At 36.0% G+C, this 19,269-nt stretch overlaps 1 protein-coding gene across 2 annotated transcripts in view; it reads left to right on the forward strand.

Annotated features, from left to right (window-relative positions):
• The window catches only part of LOC124309248 (regulating synaptic membrane exocytosis protein 1), a 1,429,783-nt gene that overhangs the window by 121,844 nt on the left and 1,288,670 nt on the right, over nucleotides 1–19,269 (forward strand). The gene's annotated exons all lie outside the window — the stretch shown is intronic.

Below are 19,269 nucleotides of genomic sequence, written 5' to 3' on the forward strand. Positions count from 1 at the left end.
AAATACCGATGGCTACAGGGAAGACGTAAACAAAATTTCAGATTTTTCGAAGCACTATTAAGGCGGGGAAAAAAATAGAATGTAGTAAGCTTGAATTCCCATGTTATTTAAATAGGAAATTTCACTGCTTTGGAGGTAATTCTTAGAGTTGACCCACAGGCTTTAAGTTTTGCGTACATTTTTTTTGATTTTTTTGCAAACTTTGTCCGCCTTGTCCGCAGGAATTTTCGAAAACACCCTAAATAAGGACCACCCTAGACTAGACCAATTAAAAAACAAATTGTTATAACAATTTGATGATGTCTAGTGCAACACAAACGATTACGAGTCGAAAGAAGAGTGAGCCAGTGTAAATCAAATTGTGCGTACAGTACAAGTAAGTGCGCTGACGGAACGTATGAAGAGAGCTTATTTATTAACTGCCGTCTACGAAGCTGATGGACAATTTTTGCTATTGGGGTATACTAATGAAAATTATATGAACATAGAGGATTGATTGATATTCCTGAGACATTAAAATTATCAAACCGCACCTCGTTGTACAGGTTGATGTATGACCTGTTAAACGCCTATTCGAGATGCAGATTAACGACACCATTGCATGCGTACGGTTTCTTTTATCTTCTAAACATTTAGAGAAACATTCATTCATGTTTACATTAACCTTACAGTCAAATAATATTGACGGTAGTCTAAAACCAAACAGAACTACGTGCATGCGCGTACTAGACGGACTACACCAGACAACGAGTGTTAACCGTTCAATATAGCAAGTTAACGATCGAAGAATTTTCTTTTTTACAATGTCTTTTATGGTTTTGACTATTCATTGCAACAGCACCTATGCAAAAACTGTTCAACGTCGATCAACAGTTCGGTAAGCCGAACCGGATTCCCGAAAATCACCTTACGATATTTTCGGACAGGCAGGAACTGGCGTGCACGTGCGGCGTAGTAAAACATTTTTCAAGTAGTCTATTCGGGAAATTATGACCGAAGGCCAGGATAAGTTACCTTTGTGTATGTGTATGTACGATGCAGGTACGGAAATTCTTACCCCCACCCGTGGGAAAGGACAGAGTGGGCGTAACTAACCCACTACACTGGACTCAGAGGGCAGGGATAGTTCAAGGCGAATAAGAAGTCACAAAATATCATCTGAACATACGTAAGCTCTCAGATACACAAGTCTCGATTTTTGAGCTCAACCGGTCGAGCAGGAATTAGCGATTTTGAGTAGGGGCGGGGGGGGGGGGGGCTAACGAAACAATGAAATTCCGAATTCTGAGCTAAAACATCAAGGCAAGAATTTAATATTTTTAGTCGGAGGAGTTGAGTACGAGAGCACCCCACCCCTCACACTAAACGAAAAAGAGAAGAATTTTCGGAAGAATTTCAGAATTTTAAGCTATTTATGAGCTCTTTGGATATCGTGGTTTCAAATTTTGAACTGCAACCCCTGGGCACCCACCCCTCGAAAACCCGTTTGCTCCAAGAGATAACTGGTCTTGAAATCGATGAATTCGAAAAATCTTTTATAGCAAAATATTCAGTGATTTATGAGCTGACAAGATGTGGTGATTCAGAATTTAGGGAAACAGAAGCGTACGATGTTCGACAGCTATTTTATAATGCTGTGCTGAAATTTCACCTGAAAAATTAGTTGCATGGAGAGAGAATACTAAGGTCGCAAGCACGTTACATGTTTACTATACTGGTAGTTAGAATAACGACGGGAAGAAGACGTCATGTATACTTAGCTTTGATGATATCAAACTCAGTGTCGTGCGAGACGCGTAATGCTATTCTTCAATCATAGAGACACTCATGTCAATAAATTATTGACAAAAAATTACATAAACTAGGTCCGAAAGGGGTAGCAGGACTAGTAAAACCGTCTTTGAATGAGTCACGAGATTATGTCACGCGCTCACAAATAAAATTGCAAGGCGCGTGATAAACTTTGGGAATCCACGCAGAGTCACCTAAGTGCCCTTCTGGTCAATCAGAGAAATGGAAGCGATCCCCAAGGCTTGACTGGACCAGACCTGGGTGATCTATAATTTTAAATTATTCATCGTTTATATTGCATGTGATGGAAAAAAGGCATTTTCAAGGGTTTATTCGAGTACAATCAAGTGGGTTTAATTGAGTTGGAGAAAATAGGGCCCACCGTACAATCAGCTCAGTGTTTCATAAGTGATTGTCGGAGGCTAGTCAGTTTATTGTGGATATCCTAAATTAATATTTACAATTTTTACATTCATCATTGAGGTAAGAATAAGGCAATTCACTAATATGACTGAAACAAAGTTAGTATAATAAATAATTTATCCAATGATATCTTTATTATAAATTTGGCGCCCAACGTGGGGCCACCTCTGATAAAAAGAATTTACATTAAAGTTAGGGTTTACGTTAAAATTTTGTAATCACGTTGAAATGAAATTTACTTCAAAATCAAGATTTATATGAAACTGTTGATATCATTACGTGAATTACATGAAAATAGATTTACATAAAAATTTTTGAAACAATTCACTTTTGAAGAGATTGACGTAAAAAAATTAATTTCTTTAATTATACTTGTATTTTATAATTTTTTAATAAGTTATTTAAATTTGCTTCTCTTTCATTTTGGGGGAAACTTCTATGAAAAAAAAAGTCCCGTATTTTTTTATCAATTTCTTTGAAATTTGGACCAGTTACTTGAAATCCTAAAACTAGAATATGATCTAAAATTCAATTCAATAGGTCAAGTAATTCCAAAGGTATGCATTTTTTTCTAAGATTTTTTCCAAACATTCTTTGCGCATAGGTTTAGGTTTCATCGTAGAGGGTTAAAAATTTTTGTGAATACACTTAATACCATAGACTGAAAATTGTAGCAGGAAATTTTTTATTACAGATTCCCAAGTCATTGAAACTATTATTTCAACAGTTTGGATTTTTTTTTTCTTACAATTTTTGGTATATTATAGGCTGGGAAATGAGTTATATTCACCGGAGCTAAAATTCCCTGCAACAATTTTAAGATAATATGCCTGAGAATGTATCTGCCAGAAGGCAAAATGATTGAATGAAACGCAAGCGCAAGAAATTTTTTGAATACCTCAAAACATAGTTCTGAGATAAACGCGATTGAATGGATTCAGTTTCATGACCTTCTAAGAAGCAAACATGAAATATGCACAGAATGAGATATTTACTGTAGACATAAGACACTTCGACTCAGTTGACTTTAACATTGATTTGGACCATATAAAATTGGCTCAAAAGGAAAAAATTCAATATTTAGTTTTTTTTTTTTAAATTTCACTCATTTAAATCGAGTTCAAAATTCATTTTACAATGTAAGTAATGTATTGATAAATCATGTATCGCTTGTCAGTGCCTATCGCTGTTTTGATTGATCTCTTCAATTCCATTCCTCGATGCCAGTTTGTATCCAATCGGTTTCTGCGTGTCTGTTATGAGGTCAACCATCTTCTCACTTCGCTTCTTCCTTCAGAATCATTCAATCTTCAATGAACTCACTCCGGAACATAAAGGCAAAAAACAATTCAATTATTTTATTGTGGAATGATTATTAGGGCTAGACAAATATTTCAATAATATATTGAGTAAATGAAAATGATCAACTAATATTTATCTAGCCCACACTTGAGTCTACTGTACAATAATATACCTGAATTTAACTTTGGAGCTGACTGCTTACAAATTAGTCCTGTGAAGAAACCGTTAGAATTCCCCCGCACCATATGTTGTCCGTTCAGCTTCTGTTTCAGCCTTCTCCGCAGCTGTTTTTTTAATTTTCACTGTTCGCCTGGCTTTCTTGCACTCCGTCTTTGCTTTCCATTCAGCCTGATGCTTTCATTTAGCATCTCGTTGCTGACTCATGTTTTTTGCATTATCTGCTGCCTTCTCAAACCTCATTGATATCTTTGCCTTTTGAGAATGGTTACTACTGTAATTTTGACTGCACTTGGATTTGTGAACATTTTGCCACGCTGCAAAATCAGGCGAAGTAGCATCTCGTTGGGCTGCGACAACGACACACACCTGGCAGTATTTTGAGGGAACATGGTAATTGCGGGCAGTTCAGTAAGGATGTTGATGACTATTCCTCCTCCATATAACAATGTAAGGCCTCGTTTGTGCCACATACCGTCATAAGATACTGCAACGTCAAGTACTACCTCACTCTACATTGAAGGATCCATTACTTTATGCGCTCTTCTAACAATTTTTCTTGCTTTCTCGAAAATTGTCGCTTTTAACTTCTCAGTCTCCGCAGTCAATTGGTCCACATGATTTTTGAAGCTACTGACACTCATGCCTTTCATCCCCATCACGGTACAGAATTTTTCCATACTTTAGTACCCTAGTCCAACGCCGATCATTCTATCAAATACTTGCCTGTTTATTTCGAAGGATGGCCTTGTCGAAGTGTCATTGGTTCGTGGGCTCATGTAATTATGACCCATTTCATAACCACAGTTTTAGCATTTGACGACGAGCGAGTGCTGATTTGAATTATTTTGAGTGGCAGATCTCTTCAAAATTCACGTCGAAGTTCTTCAAACTACAAGAAAAATTTGTCACAATTCGTCAAACCTATCGTTCGAAAAATAACTTGGCAAACGCATTCATGAGGAACAATTGCTAAACCATAGAAATTTTCATACCTCGATGGTTAGAGTATGCGTCAAAATAGCTGGTACGAGAGTTATTCGCAATCTTACCGACCGATGACGGCGCACAGGCAGCTCGTTAACTAATGGAACGGATCGACGTATTTCGGCGAAAATTGGTACTCAAATGTCTTTTGGATCGCTCATCACGTATCCAAAGTTGGATTTTGAAAAATTTCAAAAGCGGACCCATTATGACAGTTTAAAGTTCAAAAATTTCTGTGTCGGGTCAAAAAAACACGTTAAAAAAGATATTTCAGCAATGTCAATTTTTTCCCAGGTGGGGGACGGTTCACAGAACGTTTTCCCATAAAAAACCGAAAATCAATTTTTTGGTCACTTTGACGAAAAATTCACCAAAGTCTCCTCTTCATTGTAGTTTGCTCAATATAACAATTTGTAAAGTGCGATCTTCCGATTATATTAACGGTTACTGAGGTGCATTTTTTTGGAGACCCCGTGTACTTTCTGGGTAGTGTGTCATTGAATTATTTTAACAATTAATCGCGGACGGTCTCGTAAGTTGGATACCGACCGTATTAATTAAACTGTGTTGGCGCACAAATCGGATGTGGTCTTTGATTTGAATAAAATTGTTTATAAACAAGACAGAGTGTGGCGAGTGCTGTCAGACAAATTTGACAATCTCATCCACCCACATGCCTTGTTCACTTTTGTTGTAAATAATAGATACAGTGTTAAAGATCTTCTGATACTGAATACGGAAGCGGCAGCAATAAAAGTGTCCGAAACATCTCTCCTCAACGGCAATTCTATTTTAGACACATCAGTTGTATCTAAAAACGATGGAAATGATCAGCGAATACTTGATATCAAGTTCGACAAAGCAGAATTGCAAGCGTTGCTGCTAAAAAAAAAAAAAACAGTATGGTGGATCGGAAAAGAAAAGACCACAGATTTCGTTGGGAGAATATTCAGTTCTCCAGCCTGGAAAGTGGCAAGAGGTTGTTACAAAAAAGCTCTGGGAGACGTGCAAAAACAAATGTGGTTTTCAATTTGAATGTAATAAAATTTATAATGATAAACTCGAAGAATTAGGTAAGTGTAGTTGTGGGTCAATCATGAAAGGGTCGATCGAACGCCTAAGCCTTAATTTGGAAACAAACTCGATGACATGCATGATAAGTACTGGCAAAGGTGAGTACGGAAAATGTTACTACCGAGATCACATCAGATCCAATGCTGGAAAAATGTACAAGATAAACAAAACTGCAGAAATTTATCGAGCAGCAGAGGCCAACCGAATAATGTCTCTTGATGACACAGAACCTCCACATTTATACAAGGCTGAGGCATTGAGAAAGGCAAAAGAAAAATTCCGTCACTCACATTGCACAAAAATCCTGTAACATGCATTCTTTTTGCACAGATGTCAGCATTCAAATATTCCGTCCATAGTGTCGGTTCGAATCCGTTTTTTGTGCACTATTGGTCAAACTTGCAGACAAATGTTTAGAAGCAATATTCGCTATCTGAGATTTCCTGTATAGCAATAGACGCCATGGGTAGCGTTGTCTGCAAAATTATTCTCACCGATGGATCCAAATCGAAGCATATTTTTTTGTACACATGTGACATTAATTCGCCCAATGCGGAAAAAGTCCGCACAGATGCTCAGTGAATCATATAATACTAATTCAATATGCTATTGACTAATGGAGTGGATGAGAACTGGAGCTCCGCCTCCAAAAGAGGTTACATGTGAGGCGTCGAAAGTGTTGTTATTGGCCGTGACGAGAGCGTTCACCAATTGCAATTCCGTCGACGAATATGCTGACAGGTGCTGGGGACGATCGGATATGCCCGTGTGCTATATCCGCATGGATGTAGCACACTTTACCAAGGCTTATGCGAACTTTTTGAAAGTAGCCATCAATCCTAAAATTAAAATATTTTACATGGCATCAATCGGGCAATTAATATTCATGCGTACAACTCGCAATGCGAAAAATATTTTGTTCGCCATGCTGTTGATAGCTCGGAGCAAGATAGAAGGTTTTCTTGAAAGTGGGCAGTCATCACTGTGCGAAGTACAAAAAAAACATATTAAATGACCTCCTGCTTGTTGATAATTCTGGTGCCAGCATTCTTGAAGTAGTCGCACATAATATCGGTGAAGAGCCTGAAATTGAGGATGCAAAAAATGTAAATAACATGTGGAGTAATTGGGTTTTGGAAATTTCCGATAAGGTCTCCGCTGAATGTCTCAACACGGGAGATAGGGTGAATGCGCATTTTCTTTCACAATTCGCAAATCGTTTAATGAAGGAAATGGTTTTGCTGTGGTTCTGTGTTTGTGATCAATTCGGTTACGGTAGAGTACCCGCATCCAGCGCAGCCGTTGAGTTGGAATTCAATAACATAAAAACCAGACTGCTATCAAATGAGACGTTACCAATGCGAGCAGACATTTTTCTGAAATAAACACGTTAAATACATTCGTGGTCGGATGAAGATTGTAAAAACGGAAACAGATGATCGAAATTCTGCTTCTACGACAAATGACGTCGAAATCAGTGAGTTGATTAACTAGCAGGCCGCATCGAATATCCGGTCTGTGCGATGGGCGATGAGCCCTCTGGAGCACATTCATGCACCATTTGTGATGCCTTTGCTCACGCTATTGATGCATGTTCGAAGAGTTTACCTCATGAGGAAGAAGGATTTGGTCAGAGGCGGCTGTCTCGTTTGTGCTCCGCCATTCCTGACAAGACAGCGAGTCACATCATCAATTCTAGCAAGGTAGAATATTGGGGCGGACCGGCAGTGCAGCCTTCAGAAAAGAAGTCTGGACACCTGGAAAAGAATTACACTCAAAACCAGATTCTTTCACATGAGAGGATAAAGCAGGTACCTGTTTTGAAAAATGGCAGTTTATTCACCTTACAAGCGACGAACTTAATAGGCAAAAAGGTCACCTTATCAAACACTTGTGCGTTTGATAGTATATTTCAAATTTTTCTCACGGCGATTTTTGACTGTGCTGAATCCCTAGCTGAATGTAACAAGTTAGCGAAAATGAATATCATTTTTAAACAGATTAAGAATACACCAGAAAACGGCATTACAAAAAATATTTACCACCTTAGGACCGAAACCTTAGTTGGCATATTCTCGACAGAACCTATGTTTCATAATACCCTGAGTGTAATGTGTGAGGTAACATAACTGTAGGGTACTTAGGTTCCCGATTATTCAAAAGTACACCATGTATTACGGAAGTATCAACCTGTGACGAAAAATGTCCACCAAGGATTGAAGGGTTCGCTACAGTGCCTGTTCATCCCAAGTATCTTCTCGAAGACGACTTCAGTCAAATCGTCGAGAACAATTTTTTACTGCTGGGCCCCAGCCACTGCTGCCAAAAAAATGTCCTGGAATTGAAACTGCTCCAACAACAAGTCGTAAGGAAATAGTTTTTACTAACAATATTTTCTACATACTTTAAAAATCCAATACACTTTCGGTGCATGGAAAGAACTACGTTGCTGAAATAATAAAAAAATTCTTTAAAAGCATGCGATTTACACATCATAACAGAAGATGTTTCTTAAGCAGCATTTTTTTCATCCTATGAGACTTCAATATATTCAATAGATATTCCCAGATATTAGTTTCAATAACGTCAATAAAGGTATTATTACTAGGAATTGTATCTTGAAAGGGTATGGAAGAGTCGACGGTTGAAAATGTAGTTGCATTTTGGAAATAAACTCACGGCAATCAATTATTCAATTCACAGTAACCAAGATTTCGAGTTATTAGTTACTCTGAAGCGAAAACTATGAACGGATTCTTAAAACACAATACGTAATGTTCTTTACCACGATCCACAAAATAAGAAAGTTGTAAATTTTTCACATGAACACGCTTTTCAAGCTGAAACAGCCGCCATTTTGGTAAAAAGGATCGAATGTGATAAAGAACAAATTAAGTATTGTGTTTTAAGAATGCATTCACATTTTTTATTTCAGATCATCTGACAACTCACAATTGTGGGCACCGCGAAATATGTCACCGAGCGAAATGGTTGACGCTTTCGTCATTAACAATGTTTTGTATTATTTGATTATAACGCAAGAAATGTAAATGAAGCTTAATCTACATTATTTTTATAAAAACAAACCCCAATCGAATTAAAATATTTGGATGTGGAGACATAAATTCAGAAAATTCACCTATTTTTTCAGCCATTTACTTCCTGGTTTCTTGTTTAATAATCATGAAGATAAAATTAATACCCCGTACGTAACGAAATGTGTAAAATAACGAATGTGTAAGTCAGCAGATGAGTAAATAATTGTATTAACGAATAAATTTATGAGGTATTCTACGCTAATTCAACAAATGACTTTCCTTTACCATTTTTGATTTGGTTCATAATTTTATATATGATTATCCTGACTCTGAATAGCTTTCCTGAATCATACACATTTTTCTGGTCGACCGATATTTTTTTTACAAAATGTTCAAGCTCAAAACAGCATGCCATGTTTGAACATTTATAAAAATTTCTTGACAATTTTATGCTTAAACCGAAAGTGGAAATTATGTTTTCATATTTATTTGAATTTAAAAAAAAAAATAAAAGTTCCTAAATTTGCTTAATTTGACAATTTTATTGATAATTAGTTATTTTGATGTACCAATTGGATAATGACGGAATACATATGCAAACATGAATAATTACCACTGAAAATACCAAATTAGGCAAATTTAAGAATTTTTATTTTTCAAAGTGGTCGAATAAGTGTAAAAAAAATATAAAATACTTTCCACTTTCGGTTTCGGGTTAAAATGTTCATCTTTGATGAAATAATTTTTAACAATTTATTCGACTTTTTTTAACATAAGGTTCTGTGTCAACCTTCAAAAATTTATAAAATAGCACGGTTATCGGGAAAAAATTGAAATAATTTAGAAGTGCTATTCACAATCAGGACAGTCGTATAAAAAATCATGAACGGAATGAAACATGGTAAGGGACCATCATTTGTCGGGTCGTGTGAAATATCTCATATGCATTTTTTAACAGATTAACCACTGAATAAAAACGATAACTTTTAAATAATCAATACATAAATATGTTTTACAGGAAGCTTTCTCATTTGCGATGCATACGATTCAGAAGACAACGCAGTTACAACTCAGCTGTGTAAGATTCCGAGGGAAATGCGGTTATCATTCATGCCACAGTCATTTCGATTGAGGAGTGTCGTAGATTGGAAACCACCCGGGGCACGAACAAGAACGTCGGATTCGGTGTACAAGGCCGTAGGACATTATTCACCGATTTGCTTTCAACCAGATGAAACGTGGGTACGGAACGACAACGATGAAAAAAATGGGAAAAATGTACCACACAATTTCCGTGCAAAAGCGCACGTAATAGTATATATGAGGTTTGAATGTGTAATGAATGTGTAAAAGGTCACGTAAACAAAGTGTCCAGTACAATAACAATCACATAGATAAACATATGACATTATATCATTGTTATGATAACTAACATTAAGCAGGTCAATTTGACAGACGGATAGTTCACTTCCTTCTATAACTCCATGTAAGAAACAACTGTTAAGCTACGGAATGTCGAAAAATGTGAGTGTATAATATTTTATTATTTTATGACAACATAACAACTATAACAAATAATGGCATTTATGTATACAAATTTTAATCGAAAGTTCAAATCGTAAAATGTGTTCAATTTAAATTAGCTAATTTTGTAATTTTCTGTATGATATTTTTTAAGAAACCTGATGATGGCAGGCGGGGTCCTGCTGAAACGTCGTAAATAAAAGCATCATTCCATGAATTGCATCTTGTCATCATTGACTGTTAATACCAACGAAAATTTAATCCTAATAGTATATGTATAGTGTGTAAAAACAAATTTTGTGAGTTAGATAAATATTTCAAATTGACCTTAATGTGTACCTGTTTGCTTTAAGAAGATTCCTTTTCTTTACTTCGAGACATGTACCTGTTATATTTATGAAGAGTCTTATTTTTTTCTCTCACATTGTGTGCACGACTGATCGGTAGTTCAAGTAAGTGTGCATTCATGTATTGGTATTTATAATTGGTATGACTGCGTGATACTGAACATGATATTTGGAAGAATATTGTGAGTTGATTCAGCTTTTCTACTCTGGATCTTCTGTTTTTTTTATTTTCTATTCAGTATTCTTTTTTCGTTGATTTTTCATGTTTGGTTCATTTATATTTCACTTGTCCAGTGTTCTGTACTACTATTATTAAAAAATTGATCTGTGTTCGAATAAGCAAAGAAGAAATGCACAATCCAGACTTTATAAACATAATATGTATCTTAATTTCTTATCCTTATTGCGTACAGCTTTATAATTCCGTATTCTAATGAAAATGAGGGGACATCTATCTACTGCAATGATAAAAACATCAATTGTGTGTCCACTGATGATGGGTGAACATAGAAAACGGAGTCATCACACGCGAGAACCCATCTACAATGGGTGGTACAAACATGCGACACTTCGTCGACTACACTTTGCTATTTATCCCACAGTTCCGTACGTATATGTATTAGGGTGGTCGTTATTTGGGGTCAAAATTAATTTTACCCCTTCTGCCCCACAAATCGGTTCGAAATACGTGAAAAGTAACGCTGTAATTTTTTAAGATTCTTAAAAGAACGCTTAACCCTTGACCACAGGGGTTCAAGTTTTCCATTTAAAACACATGGGTCTTTCCTGCGTTTGGAGTTACTATTTTACTGTGGGCCTTAATATGTTTGTAAAATCCTGAAATTTTCAGAAATTAGTTTACAAGCATGCTGCTACATGGAACAAATTTCTGAAACCCCTACCCTCAAAATGTTGTATAACATTACCGTAATAATAATAATAATTTAAAAAAAAAAAAAAAAATCTCAATTTTTGTATTAATTTGCTTCCTCGTTTTTTTTTTTATAAATGTATTTGAAATAGAATAATTTTCTACACGAGTTACAAATTCTTAAGTATTGTCTGCTTTTTTGCGTCTGGATGATTTTTTCGATATTCGCTTACCCATTCGCGAGCAGTCCCCCAGTGAGCGCGACATGTCGAATGTACGAGAGATTCAATGAGAATGACCACGATAGAGCGATTTCGAGAGTCAAATATACGAGAGCTCTATCAATTCAGATAACACCGAAAAATTGTATAATTGAGTGAATTATAGAGCAGCGAGAATATGAATTAATTTCCGACCGATAATGAGATTGCACTGTGAGTAAAAACCGGTGAAAAAACAATACGAATGCCTCTGGCATCGCATCGTGGTCGAGCGAGAAGGACAGGGACTGCTCCCGAATGGGTGAGCGAATATCGAAAAAATCATCGATACGTAAAAAAGCAGACAATACTTAAGAATTTGTAACTCGTGTAGAAAATTATTCTATTTTAAATACATTTATAAAAAAAAAACGAGGCAGCAAATTAATAAAAAAATTGAGAAAATTTTTTTTAATTATTATTATTATGGTAATGTTATACAACATCTTAAGGGTAGGGGTTTCGGAAATTTTTTTCATGTAGCAACATGCTTGTAAAGTAATTTCTGAAAATTTCAGGATTTTACAAACATATTAAGGCCCACAGTAAAATAGTGACTCCAAACGCCGGAAAACCCCATGTGTTTTAAATGGAAAACTTCAACCTCTGTGGTCAAGGGTAAAGCGGTATTTCAAAAATCTTAAAAAATTACACCAATGCTTTTTACGTATTTCGAACCGATTTCGGGGGCGAAAGGGGTAAAATTAATTTTGACCCCAAATAACGATCACCCTAATATGGGCAACATATTCGCGAGTACTTTCGCTTGAAACTTATTTAGAGTGACGTAGAGTTCAGATCAATATTTTCGTCAGTATTGATTAAGTTACGTATTTTTCAAAAACCAAGGTGAATATTCGGTTCTCGAGGGGTGGGTACTCAGGGGCTACAGTTCGAAATTCGAAACCACACTATCTGGTCATGTCATAAATCACTGAATATTTTGCTATAAAAGATTTTTCGAATTCGTTGATTTCAAGACCAGTTCTCTCGTGAAGCAAACGGGTTTTCAAGGGGTGGGTGCCTAAGGGTCGCAGCTCAAAATTCGAAATGACGATATCCAAAGAGCTCATAAATAGCTCACAATTCTGAAATTCTTCCAAATTTCTTTCTTCCTCTCGTTTATTGTGAGGGGTGGCGTGCTCGCGTACTCAGCCCCTCCGAATGAGAATACAAAATTCTTGCCTAGATGTTTTAGCCAAAAATTCGGAATTTCATTGTTTCGTTAGCTCATAAATAGCTCATAATTCTGGTATTTTTAATTTTTTTCTATTATGTTTTTTTCGCAGTGGAGAGGCTGACTACTTACGTACCTGCCCCCCCCCCCCCCCCCCCTACCTCCAGCGCACTCTAAATCGCTAATTCCTGCTCGACCAGTTTAGCTCAAAAATCGGAACGTGGATATTCTGAAAGCTCATAAATAGCTCGTAATTATCCATGTATCGATTTATTTATTTTTTCCAACGTGGGCGGGGGGGGCTAGGCAATTAGAGGTGTAAATCTTTTTTATTGGTCTTCTTCCCATAAGAATCGTAAGGAACCGCTTAGAAAGCACGTTTGAAAACTGCACGCCAAAAAATGAACTCAGAGGAGTGTTGGAGTATGCAGAATCAGAGCAGTTCTTTAAAATCTTGTAATCGCGGCAGTTCAACAAAAATCTTGTAACAGGGCAGTCTTTAAAGCAATTAGTTTAAAACCATCATAAGAACAGAATCGTTCACCAAATCTCTTATAATCAAGCCAAGTGAAATAACTCTGAAGAAATTCCATACATCTCTTTTATTTGAATATCATCATTTTAATAATGATATTTAATCGCTATAATCTTGATTCAACTAAATTTGAATAACCTTAATCATTGTGTTTTATATATTGTGTGAGTTGATCAAATTAACGACAAAATATCAAGCCTTCAACCTGAGTAGATGAAACTGACGAATATACTAAACTATCTCCGTACTTATTTTAGTACATTCATCGGTGTCCTATATGGCATTGATGACCTCATTCAACTTAGTATATCCACCGATGCCCTATCTGGCATTGGTGAATTCTTTTCTCCACTCTACCATTTTTGCAATAGCACTTGTATCATTCATTGGTCTACCGGCACCCTATTTGGCATTGGTGAGTCTTTGGTGTACCTGGGCCATTGAGTTGTTATCAAAATTTTATCTACCAAACCCACCGGTGCCGTATTTGGCCTTGGTAAGTTATCTTTCGGTTTTTTAAAACCCTTACAAACACCCTGTTGTAGTTAACAGGTTAAAAGTGTAGCGATCAATTCTAAAGTGCTGGCAGGCAATTACCAGTAGACATCTTATTCATTTAGCCACAGACGATAATTCAGTTACCTCCGACAGAGCAATGGTGCATCAATAGTAGCACACAATTTTCAAACGACATGCTTTTAAACATATTTGAAATTAATCGCGAGAGGCACATTTCAGATTTGTGTGTCTGACTTGTTGACATATGCACAGAAGACATCTGTATGTGGCTATCAATGTGCGTATATCATAGTACATTACATTATTTTTATCCAATTTGAACGGCCCAGCCGTTCATTTTAAATGATATGAAAGAATCATATCAATATTTAAGCGAGAAAAATTTGCTAGAAAGAGTACAATTTCGAAAATTTTCAGGTGAGTTGAAAAATTAACGACGAAGCCAGGAATCGAACCTGGTATGTAGAGATGCTTTACCGAAGACTTACTCCACTAGACCACCTAGCCGCCCTTACTACAGTGTTATTAATTTCTCTCATTACCTGTATTCCAAATTGTTTTTGTTTTCGTGAGCCGTGAATATATAAATGAGTTTTCGAAATTGTACTCTTTCTAGCAAATTTTTCTCGCTTTAATATTGATATGATTCTTTCATATCATTTAAAATGAACGGCTGGGCCGTTCAAATTGGCTAAAAATAATGTAATGTACTATGCTATACACACATTTATAGCCACATACAGATGTCTAATATGCACATGTCAACAAGTCACACACACAAGTCTGAAATGTGCCTCTCACGACGAATTTCAAATATGTACACATATATTCATGGCACACGAAAAGAAAAACAATTTCGAATTCAGGTGATGAGACAAATTAATGACACTGTAGTCAGGGCGGCTAGGTGGTCTAGTGGAGTAAGTCTCCGGTAAAGGATCTCTAGATACCAGGTTCGATTCCTGGCTCGGTCGTTAATTTTTCAACGCACTTGAAAACCACGTTGCTAGCTTTGCCAGCACAGCTTTCGTGATATTTATTCTCACATCTCACACATTGTATTACGTCTTTAACAGTTTTTTTTTTTTTTATTTTTTGTAGTCGCTGCATAATCCTAGGTTGCTTTTGTACACGGAATTATCTTCTCAACTTCATCCTCGCCATCGTCGTCCGTACCCAATGCCATCTTCATTATTTCCTTATTCCTTATTCCCTTCATTATCGAAGAACCGATTCATTTTTGTGTGACCCAAAATTAAAATATTTACTTTATCAATTCACCATAACTTCGTGGAAATGACGTTTCATCACCAATAGCGTCTCCAATTTCGTAGAGTTTATCTGCCAAAACATTTTCAATTTTCAAAGGCAAGAGTTTAGTTTGGTTTCGGAATGCTGAGTGAATTTGGATGTTGGCCGGACGTAACACATTATTGGAATTATACATATATGCTGTTTAGAAATAATAATTAAATCGAAAAAACACTTCGATTGCACTCAGAATTTGTCATGGATTCGGTAACAACATTTTAATTACATTTTTGATTTGTAATCATATCAATTATGTTATACAAAAATGTAATTGAATGCTGCCCAATACTGTTTAAAACATATTTTTTTAACACTGAAAGGCGTAATTGCGAATTTTTGCATCATTGTCAATTACATGGGTCGATGTCCGAGTTTCTTGTGGACAAGATTCCGGACGAATAATTGAACGGATTTTATTGAAATCGTACACTTTGCTGTTTTCATCTTATCGTTCCAATAAGCTCATCAATCCATTTCTACATTTAATTTTAAAACGGCGGACGCTAACTTCGACATTTCTGTGAGGTGATTCAATGAAGTTTGAAGTACAACATTATAATATCAAAAAATGCTTTTCGGAATTCCGCAAAAATTATCAATCACGTGGGTCAGTGTACGAGTTTTTTGTACTCAAAATTCTAGACGAACCGTTAGACGATTCGATTAAAATTCATCTGTACCTCGAAATTCGAATGCTTTGACCTCCTGAACGAGGCTGACTTTTAAATCATTTTAAATGTGACCACCGTGAAAACTTTTTCCAATACCTGCGTGGAAAATTCAGTTTTCAAAGCCTGTGAAGTGTGCACAAAGCGACTCCTTTACCGAACAGTACAGTGAATGAACGTTGGTGCCTGTGCCAGCTTAAGCCATACTGTGTAAAGTATAACACTTTAATTATATGTAACCGCCATCTTTGTTTTAGGGTACTTTTTGTAAATAGGGTGCTTTACAAATGATCCACAGGCTTCAAAAATTGACCTTTCCAAGCTGATGTTGTAAATAGTGTATTGTGTTGAAATGTTAACCTTGGTTATCGAGGTCATTAAAAAGAACAAACGAAAAATTGTTGACGTTTCGGCCCGAGTGGGGGCCCTCCTCAAAACGAATATTTATTTATTGACCACATCTATGACAAGTGAGAATAACAGGTAGTAGAAGAAAAATAAGATAAAAAAGATAAATACAGAAGGTAGTATTGAGAGAGTAAAACTTAGATTTGAAATTATTTTATAAGAAGAAATATCAGTATCGAAGGCAATCTGTGCCGAACGAAAAAAACAACAAAAAAAAACCAGCGGTAAATACCTGATCGTAACGATGTAAGTTGCATAAATGATGAACGAAAACACGACAAACATCACAGGGTAAAACACAAAGGGGTGACAAGCTCAACGTTATAGTGTAAAAACAGAGCGATGCGTTTTTTCCAAACGTACATCTTAGTCGATTAATTATTACAATTGAAGTTGATAACGTTAAAAATTGATAAAGTGACAAATTTTAAAACTTTTTACAAATTATTGTGACCGGAAGGACAAAAAATAATTTGAAAAAGCACGTGTGGATTGAAGTTGACGGAAGGTGAGTGCTGCAATTGCATGAGTATAAATGTGAATGAAGTATAAGCCAAGTTAAGCGCTGTTAATACACAAGTCAGATATCGCCCATCCACATGTAAGGCACACGCTATTTTTTGCAACATCTGTAAAGAAAATTTCGACTTGAGAAGCAAACAAATCTAGTCCAATTATAAAAAAAGTAGATCAAGGGCAATCAGGAGGTTCAGAAATATAGGTCCAGCTTCATGAAACATAATCTAAACGCGCAAACATTAGGGTGAACTCAGCACAATTACGTCACGCAGGGACATGCATGTGCCAGCGTCGTTGTACTGCACTATTCAGAAATCGGGGCATTTTATGCAAGCTCCACAGGTTTCGAAAATGTAACTTTATAAGCATGTGATGGACAAATATGCTATTCTTAAATTGTTTAAAGTTTCACCCACTGCGACATTGGAATTTTCTGACATTCATTTCCATCACTTCGTAGGGGTGAGAATTCATTTGTACTCACTACCACTGGCGCAAATAACAGTGCTAAGGATTTTGAAAACTGTTTTGTTTCTCGGTTTGACTTACTTTCAAATTAAAGAGTGAGACTGAATGGTTCGTAATGTGCTCTTTACAGCGTTGAAAGTAAACTACAGAATCTCCTTTTTGAGTTTTTGAATCGTCTTCAACGAAGGGAAGTCTTCTTGAATCCCCGCTTCGTACCTAATTGCCGGTCATTCAACCCTATGTACCAGCCAAAGGGGTCACATCAACTCTGCCGTGAGCCGTTTTTCGCCCTCTGATTCTACCCTTACATTTATAGGAATTGCCAGTCACGGTTTGGGGTGACGGGTCACTCAAGTAATTCGGAGTAAATTAAAAATTGCTACAATTAGCCCTCACTTAACCTCCTTGCAGCTGTCTCCTTGACTTAAGAGGTTTTACGCACTCATAAAGTTTCAGAAGAACGATTTGTTCTTCCGTTTTCCAATAGCCTCATATTCTAAAATTATTAGAAGCACATGACCAATTTGTAAGATTCATAAGATGACCAATTCAAAAAGAAAATTCAAGTAAATCGTTGTACTTGGCCGGTCAGGTCAGGTAGTACTATACCGATTACAATTGCAAAATTTGAAGCCATTTCAAAATTCAGAAATTCGAAATACATATCCAATATGGCGGACCAAAATGCAATACTCGATTCAGTAATCGGACTATGACTCGACAACTAATGGGATTCTAGCGAATAATGACCTGAATAAAATGCGTCACCGCAGAGTGAATTCGAATTAATTTTTCATGCGTTTCAGCTTTTTGAAACTATTTGAAACGAGAACTGGATATTTATTCTTCCGGTTTTGTTCATCACTCCAATATTTATCTCGCCCGCAATTTGAGGAAAATCGTGATGTACCCGTAAAAAAATTTACTGAAAAGACCATATATCGTCTGATAGGTCCATATATGGTCATATCAGAAGATTATATACAAATAGATATGGCCATATCTGGGCAGATATGGTGGTATATATTTACATATAATTTTCTTGTATGACTTGATATGACCTAATGTGGACATATGTACCCTGATATTCTCAAATATGTCTATATATGAAAATATTTCGCCGAAATATACATAATCATATGCGGCCATATCTGGTCATATCTGGCTGCATGTGCTAAAACATGATTTCCTTATTGATATATCAATCTATATATGGTCATATCAGGTTTTATAAGGCCATATCAGGTAATGAAATTTAAGAATTTACAGCTATATCCAGCTTGTATATTTATCTTGCCAATAGATCTTCTCATATGGTCATATATGACCAGATATTTCAATATATATCCATATCAGAAAATGTCGATAAAAAATCAAGTTATAATACATACAGCCGGATATGTCCACATATTATTTTGCATTTCCGGTGAAATATTTTCAAATATAGAAATGTATGACAATATCAGGATATATATGTCCTTATCAGGTCATATAAAGTCATCTCTAGCGAAAATAAACTGTTTTTTTTTTCATTTTCCAATAAGTCAAGATTAAAAATTATTCGACTGAACAATTTTTTTCTATTCTTTGTAATTTCAACTTTCGAAAATAAAGTCCATCTTCCCAATGTAGTCTTACAGAAAAATTGTCTTTAAAGAGTTATTCAGAGTCTTAACTATGATATTCTTTCTCGTAGTTGGGAAAATATTTCACATTTAGTATATGTAGTTTCCAAAAAATTCTATTATGTATTTCTACGCTGGAGTAATAAGTATATAAGAGATCTGTATAATGTATTGTACTAGTTGAAGATTTGACAATGAGTTGTATTTTGTATTGTATTGTGTGATATTGTTGTGGAGAAGGTGTA

Source organism: Neodiprion virginianus, chromosome 7 (assembly GCF_021901495.1).
Source record: "Neodiprion virginianus isolate iyNeoVirg1 chromosome 7, iyNeoVirg1.1, whole genome shotgun sequence".
Classification (NCBI taxonomy): domain Eukaryota; kingdom Metazoa; phylum Arthropoda; class Insecta; order Hymenoptera; family Diprionidae; genus Neodiprion; species Neodiprion virginianus.